An 8,906-nucleotide genomic window follows, 5' to 3' on the forward strand; every position below is an offset into this window, starting at 1 on the left:
GTTAGGATACAGGAACACGCTAAAGTTTCAACTGTGGTTAACAAAAGCTATATTAGAACACCTAAACCAGATGAACAAATCGAAGTAGAACCTAGTATTGCTATGGTTAAAGATCTCTTGGAAGAAGATATGGATGGGCATGTTATTAACTTCTGTGAAGAAGCTGCTAGAATTGCCAAACCTGGTAAAAAGAACAAATATAGACCTGTTGTTGGCATTCTTGTCATCTCAGTTAAAATAGGAGATCACTGTTATCATGGTTTATGTGACATAGGTGCTAGTGTGAGTGCTATTCCTTACACCTTATATCAAGAAATTATGAATGACATATCACCCGCAAAGATAGAAGACATAGATGTTACTATTAAACTTGCTAATAAAGACATTGTATCACCAATTGGGATTGTTAGAGATGTTGAAGTCTTGTGTGGGAAAATAAAATATCCTACTGATCTTCTTGTTCTTGGTTCCCCACAAGATGACTTCTGTCCCATTATCTTTGGTAGACCTTTCTTGAACACAGTTAATGCTAAAATAGATTGTGAGAAATAAACTGTCGGGGTTAGTTTTGGTGATGAGTCTCATGAGTTTAATTTTTCCAAGTTTAGTAGAAAGCTTCATTAAAAAGAATTGCCTAGTAAAGATGAATTAATTGGCCTTGCTTCTGTTGCTGTGCCTCCTACTGATCCACTAGAACAATATTTGTTAGGCCATGAAAATGATTTACATATGCATGAAAGAAATGAAATATATAAGATTTTCTTTGAACAACGTCCTCTGCCTAAACACAACTTGCCTATTGAAACTCTAGGAGGTCCTCCTCCACCTAAAGGTGTGATGACCCACAAGTATAGGGGATCTTTTGTAGCTCTTCTCGATAAGTAAGAGTGTCAAACTCAACGAGGAGCAGAAGGAAATGACAAGTGGTTTTCATTAAGGTAATGTCTGCAAGTGCTAAAAATTGTGAGTAACAGAGTAGTTTGATAGCAAGATAATTTGTAACGAGCAAGTAACGATAGTAGTAACAAAAGTGCAGCAAGGTATCCCAATCCTTTCGAGGCAAAGGACAGGCCAAAACGGTCTCTTATGATAAGCAAAGCGTTCTTGAGGGTACACGGGAATTTCATCTAGTCACTTTCATCATGTTGGTTCGATTTGTGTTCGTTACTTTGATAATTTGATATGTGGGTGGACCGGTGCTTAGGTGTTGTTCTTACTTGAACAAACCTCCTACTTATGATTAAACCTCCCACAAGCATCCGCGACTACAAGAAAATTATTAAGAATAAATTCTAACCATAGCATTAAACTTTTGGATCCAATCGGTCCCTTACGGAATAGCGCATAAACTGGGGTTTAAGCTTCTGTCACTCTCGCAACCCATCATCTAATTGCTACTCCACAATGCATTCCCTTAGGCCCAAATATGGTGAAGTGTCATGTAGTCGACATTCACATGACACCACTAAGGAATCACAACATACATACTATCAAAATATCGAACACATATCAAGTTCACATGATTGCTTGCAACATGATTTCTCCCGTGACCGCAAGAACAAAAGTAACTACTAACAAATAATAATCATGCTCAAGATCAGAGGGGTATTAAATAGCATATTGGATATGAACATATAATCTTCCACCAAATAAACCATATAGTAATCAACTACAAGATGTAATCAACACTACTAGTCACCCACAAGCACCAATCTATAGTTCCGGTAACAAGATTGAACACAAGAGATGAACTAGGGTTTGAGATGAGATGGTGATGTTGAAGATGTTGATGGAGATTGCCCTCCCCAAGATGGGAGAGTTGTTGGTGATGATGACGACGATGATTTCCCCCTCCAAGAGGGAAGTTCCCCCGGCGGAATCGCTCCGCCAGAGGGCAAACGTGCTCCTGCCCAAGTTCCGCCTCGAGACGGCCGTGCTCCGTCCCGAAAGTCCCCTTCTTATTTGTTTTCTAGGTCAAAATGACCTATATACCAGAAGATGGTGCCGGAGGTGGGCCTGGGTGAGCACAACCCACTAGGGCGCGCCTAGGCTCCCTAGCGCGCCCAGGTGGGTTATGCCCACTTGGTGTGCCCCCTCTGGTAGTTATTTGCTCCAATATTCTTCAAATATTCCATAAAAAATCTCCGTGAAGTTTCAGCTTGTTTGGAATTGTGCAGAATAAGTGGCCTGGCGTAGCTTTTCCAGGTCCAGATTTCCAGCTGCCGGAATTCTCCCTCCTTGTGTATACCTTGCATATTATGAGAGAAAAGGCATTAGAATTACTCCAAAAAGCATTATTATGGATAAAAACATCATAAATAACAGTAAGAAAACATGATGCAAAATGGATGTATCAACTCCCCCAAGCTTAGACCTCGCTTGTCCTCAAGCGAAAACCGAAATTGAAAAACATGTCCACATGCTTAGAGAGAGAGGTGTCGATAAAAACAAAATACGGACATAGAAGCATCATGTTCATTATTATAACAACAACAAAATTAAACATAAGACTTTTGTCATAGAACTTTTATCATATACTTCTCATGAATAAGTGACAATTCATCACACTATTGAAGTATAAAGCAATAACTCTATTAAAAACCAACAAACTATGTTCTCAGTCAACTTTGCAACTACATTTCATCATCTTTTCAGGAAGAGTTACGTATCGGAGCCCTTAGGCAAGTCCACATACTCAACCATCATATAGTCTTCTATGATTGCTAACACTCATCGCGTACACATGATCAAAACGTTTCAACCGGACAAATAGAAAGATATGGGCTTATAGTTTCGCCTCCCAACGTGTTCACCCCGAGGGTGATGTCAACAATAATAACTCATGCTCTCTATATTCAACTAGACATATGTGCCTAGATCTTTCCTCACCACATGATGCTTGCCGAAGGAGAAAAATAAAAAGGAATAGAAGGAAAACTTTGACTCTTTGCATAAAAGTAAATACATAAAAGTAAAAGATAGGCCCTTCGCAGAGGGAAGCAGAGGTTGCCATGCGCTTATTTGTTTGTATGCTCAACCCCTTAGTGCAATAGAACGTCACGTTGCATTGCCCCTTGTGATAGCGACCTTTATTATGCAGTCTGTCGCTTTTATTCTTCACCATCACAAGTTCGTGCAACGCTCAATTTTCTCTTACACTAAACGATCTCACACATTTAGAAGCAATTTTTATTTCCTTTTTGCACCGATGACAACTTACTTGAGGGATCTTGCTCAATCCCTAGGTAGGTATGGTGGACACTTGAAAATAAGATTTCGGGTTAAGGGTTTTTGGATGCACAAGTAGTATCTCTACTTAGTGCGGAATTTTTGGCTAGCGAAGATAGGGGACAAGCACCACATGTTAAATGATCTATGACAATATGACTTCTATGTGAATATAAACAAACACAAACCATTAAGTTGTCTTCCTTCTCCAAAGTCAACAATTTTGGCATATAATATTTTGATGAGGGCTCACAATCACAAAAGATTTCTAGGATAGTATATCTATATGTGAATCTTCTCTTCCCTTATTAATTCTTTCATGAGTTGCATCATTGACTAATGCTATGTTTGTCAATCTCTAATAAAATTTTCTACTTATACTTTTCCTTATGTGGTGTCATCACCTACCGTAAGATTAGTATATGATCTTCTTGATTTATTTATTTCCTTTCTCTTTTTCTTCCTTATTTCCTTTTTTTTGCAACATGAAAGTAAAGAAAGCAAAAACTCAAACTACACTTTATTATATATCTAGCACACGATTACAAGGATAGATCACTAAGCAAACTTTCAAAGAAGAAAGGATCAAGCTAAACTTTTATTCATCTAAATCAAAAGATCGAACTAAAATAAGTAAAGGCAAAAAGATAGTGGGATAATATGATACCGGGGCACCTCCCCCAAGCTTGGCGGAAGCCAAGGGGAGTGCCCATACCCGATAATCAATTCTCTTTTGGTGGTGAAGAAGATGATGGTGGTGATGAAGCGATCCTGTCCTTAAGGATCAAGAGATTCTCCAATCGACGGATGACGCTCCGGAGATGGATGATATGCTCTTGATGCAAAATATTTTCGCGAGTAAGATACTTATTTTGTATGCGAACTATTTGAATGATGCAAAAAGCTTCAATCTCGGCAGGAGTAGTGAGTAAGGTAAGGCTTAAGGATATCTTCTTCTTCCTCCTCTGCCGGCAGTGCTTATTCTGCCACCGAGGGTGGATCTATGGTAGCCTTCTTGCCCTTGTCTCCCTTGACGGTGCCTGTGGGCTCCTCCCTCTTCAGCTCGATCTTCATCAACCAAGCATCTTCTTCCATGTTGTTGGAGGAGGAGGAAGACATGATGCCTGGCTTGATAAATCTGACCAAAAACAGCAAGAAAAGAGAACAAAGGATTTCTCCGCGATACGGTGATCAACAGGTTCGGGGAGTATATATAGATTTTTTTATCTTGGGGAACAAGCAAGCTATAGAAAAACGGAATCTGGAAGGTGTCCCAGGTGGGCACAACCCACCTGGGCGCGCCAGGCCTGGCGCGCCCTAGTGTCTTGTGCCCACTAGAGTACGCTTCCTGGAAGTTTCTTATTTTCCTAATTTTCTAAATATTCCAAAAACTGACAAAAATTATTTTTGCGGATTTTTCGGAGTCCGTTTACTTACCGTATCATGTACCTCCTTATTTTCACGATTCTGGAGTGTTCCGGAAGGACTCTTTTATGTGTTCTTACGGTGTCAAAGTTTGGATGATAATACTTTCAACATTAATGGGCGTACCTGAGATATAATGTTTTATTCGTTGCCCATTAACAACCTTCGGGTTAGTACCTTCGGCATTATTTATTTTGATGGCTCCAGACCGATAAACCTCCTCGATAACATAGGGGCCTTCCCATTTTGAGAAGAGTTTTCCTGCAAAGAATCTAAAACGAGAGTTGTACAAAAGAACAAATTCTCCGACTTTAAACTTGCGCTTTTGGATTCTTTTGTCATGCCATCTTTTAACTTTTTCTTTGAATATTTTTGTATTTTCATAAGCTTGGGTTCTCCATTCATCTAATGAGCTAATATCAAACAACCTCTTTTCACCAGCAAGTTTGAAATCATAGTTGAGCTCTTTGATGGCCCAATATGCTTTATGTTCTTACTCAAGAGGCAAATGACAAGCGTTTCCATAATCCATTTTATAAGGAAACATACCCATAGGATTTTTATATGTTGTTCTATAAGCCCAAAGTGCATCATCTAATTTCTTAGACCAATTCTTCCTGGACCTATTGACAGTTTTTGCAAAATTGTTTTATTTCTCTATTGCTAAGTTCAACTTGACCACTAGACTGAGGATGATAGGGTGATGCAAATCTATGGTTAACATCATACTTGGCAAGCATTTTACGGAAAGCACCATGAATAAAGTGTGAACAACCATCAGTCATTAAATATCTAGGAACTCCAATCCTTGGGAAAATAACTTCCTTAAGCATTTTAATAGAGGTGTTGTGATCAGCACTACTGGTTGGAATAGCTTCTACCCATTTAGTAACATAATCAACAGCAACCAAAATATGTGTATACCCATTATAGGAAGGAAAAGGTCCCATGTAATCAAATCCCCAAACATCAAATGGTTCAACAGCAAGTGAATAATTCATAGGCATTTCTTGACGCTTACAGATATTACCTATTCTTTGACATTCATCACAAGATAAGACGAACTTACGGGCATCCTTGAAGAGAGTAGGCCAATAAAATCTAAATTGCAATACCTTGTGAGCAGTTCTATCTCCAGCATGATGACCTCCATAAGCTTAGGAGTGACATTTCCGTAGGATTTGTCCCTGTACATGCTCAGCTACACAACGTCTAATAATACCATCTACTCCTTCTTTATAAAGATGTGGGTCATCCCAAAAATAATGTCTTAAATCATAGAAGAATTTTTTCTTTTGTTGGTAAGTAAAGCTAGGTGGTAAATATTTAGCAACAATGTAATTAGCATAGTCAGCATACCAAGGAGTACTATGACCAACATTTATTGCAGCTAACTGCTCATCAGAAAAACTATCATCAATAGGTAGTGGGTCATCAGGCAAATTTTCAAGCCTAAATTATCAGCTACGGGGTTCTCAGCTCCTTTTCTATCAATGATATGTAAATCAAATTCTTGTAACAGGAGAACCCATCGAATAAGTCTAGGTTTAGCATCTTTCTTTTCCATAAGATATTTAATAGCAGCATGGTCGGTGTGAACAATTACTTTTGAATCAACAATATAAGGTCTAAATTTATCACAAGCAAACACCACTGCTAAGAATTCTTTTTCAGTAGTAGCATAATTTCTTTGAGCACTGTCTAGAGATTTACTAGCATAATGAATAACATTCAATTTCTTATCAACTCTTTGTCCTAGAATAGCACCAACAACATAACCACTAGCATCACACATAATTTCAAAAGGCAAGTTCCAATCAGGTGGTTGAACAATACGTGTAGAAATTAAGGCTTTCTTGAGTGTTTCAAAGGCTTCTAAACAGTCATCATCAAAAACAAAAGGATATCCTTTTGCAAAAGACTCGTAAGAAGCCTAGAAATTTTAGAAAAGTCTTTGATAAATCTTCTATAGAAACCAGCATGACCTAAGAAACTACGAATACCTTTTATATCTTTTAGGGCATGGCATTTTCTCAATTGCATCAACCTTAGCTTCGTCCACTTCAATACCTCTTTTAGAAATTTTACGACCCAAGACAATGCCTTCATTAACCATACAGTGGCACTTCTCCCAATTCAAGACAAGATTTGTTTGTTCACATCTCTGCAAAACTCGATCAAGATTGCTTAAACAGTCATCAAAAGACTTCCCATAAACAGAGAAGTCGTCCATGAAAACCTCAACAATCTTTTCACAAAAGTCAGAGAATATAGCAGTCATACATCTTTGAATGGTAGCAGGTGCATTACATAAACCGAAAGGCATACGTCTATAAGCATAAGTTCCAAAGGGACAAGTAAAAGTGGTCTTTTCTTGATCAGGTTGAGAAACAGGTATTTGAGAAAAACCAGAATATCCATCAAGGTTGCAAAAATGTGTGTGCTTAGATAATCTTTCAAGCATTTGATCAATAAAAGGCAGAGGGTAATGATCTTTTTTAGTTGCTTTGTTTAATTTTCTAAAATCAATTACCATTGTATAGCCTGTAACAATTCTTTGTGGAATAAGTTCATTCTTATCATTAGGAACAACAGTTATACCTCCTTTCTTAGGGACACAATGAACAGGACTTACCCATCTACTATCAGCTATAGGATAGATTATACCTGCTTCCAGAAGTTTTAATATTTCTATTCTTACCACTTCTTTCATCTTCGGATTTAACCGACGTTGGTGATCAACAATGGTTTTAGCATCAGGTTCCATATTAATTTTGTGCTGACATAGAGTGGGACTAATGCCCTTTAAATCATCAAGAGTATATCCAATAGCAGCTCGGTGCTTTCTTAGAACTTTCAATAATCTCTCTTCTTCATGTTCTGAAAGGTTAGCACTGATAATAACAGGATATGTCTTCTTTTCATCAAGATAAGCATATTTCAAAGTGTCTGGCAATTATTTTAATTCAAACACAGGATCACCTTTAGGTGGAGAGGACCTCCTAGAGTTTCAATAGGCAAATGGTGTTTGAGCAGAGGACGTTGTTCAAAGAAAATCTTATCTATTTCATTTCTTTCATGCATATGTAGATCATTTTCATGGTCTAGCAAATATTGTTCTAAAGGATCAATAGGTGGCACAGCAATAGAAGCAATACCAATTATTTCATCTTTACTAGGGAATTCTTTTTCATGAAGCTTTCTACTAAACTTGGAAAAATTAAACTCATGAGACTCATCACCAAAACTAACACCGACAGTTTGTTTCTCACAATCTATTCTAGCATTAAGGGTGTTCAAGAAAGGTCTATCAAAGATAATGGGACAAAAGTTATCTTGTGGGGAACCAAGAACAAGAAAATCAGTAGGGTATTTTATTTTCCCACACAAGACTTCAACATCTCTAACAATCCCAATTGGTGATATGGTGTCTCTGTTAGCAACTTTAATAGTAACATCTATGTCTTCTATCTCTGCGGGTGCTATGTCATTCATAATTTCTTTATATAAGGTGTAAGGAATAGCACTCACACTAGCACCTATGTCACATAAACCATGATAATAGTGATCCCCTATTTTAACTGAGATGACAGCCATGCCAACAACATGTCTATGTTTATCTTTTTTACCAGGTTTGGCATTCTAGCAGCTTCTTCATAGAAGTAAATAACATGCCCATTCATATCTTCTTCCAAGAGATCTTTAACCACAGCAATACTAGGTTCTACTTTGATTTGTTCATCAGGTTTAGGTGTTCTTATATAGCTTTGGTTAACCACAGTTGAAACTTTAGCATGTTCCTTTATCCTAACAGGGAAAGGTGGTTTCTCAATATAAGTAGAAGGAACAACTGGATCAACATTGTAAAGTATGGTTTCTTCTTTAATTGGTACCGGTTCTTTGATTTCTTCTTTAATAGGTGGGTGATATTTAAACCACTTCTCTTTAGGGAGATCAACACACTACAAAAAAAAAGACACATCCGTGACATTTTGGGCCGAACGAAAAAAATTCGGTCATACTTATGACACTTCTATGACGATAATTGTGACAAAACCCGGTATCATCATAGATGTGGTGGGCTCCTACTTCTATGACAGAAAATCATGACAGAAAATGGGCTTTTCGCCCTGGGCGGGCCCGAGACGCAGCTGCATGACATTCTTTGGGCCGTCCATGACGGAAAAAACCATGGTAGAAGCGAGGGCGAGGAAAATATCGGGGTGTTCCCGGTTACGGTGGGTTGTTGGGGC

The sequence above is a fragment of the Triticum aestivum genome, chromosome 3D, assembly GCF_018294505.1.
Source record: "Triticum aestivum cultivar Chinese Spring chromosome 3D, IWGSC CS RefSeq v2.1, whole genome shotgun sequence".
NCBI lineage: Eukaryota > Viridiplantae > Streptophyta > Magnoliopsida > Poales > Poaceae > Triticum > Triticum aestivum.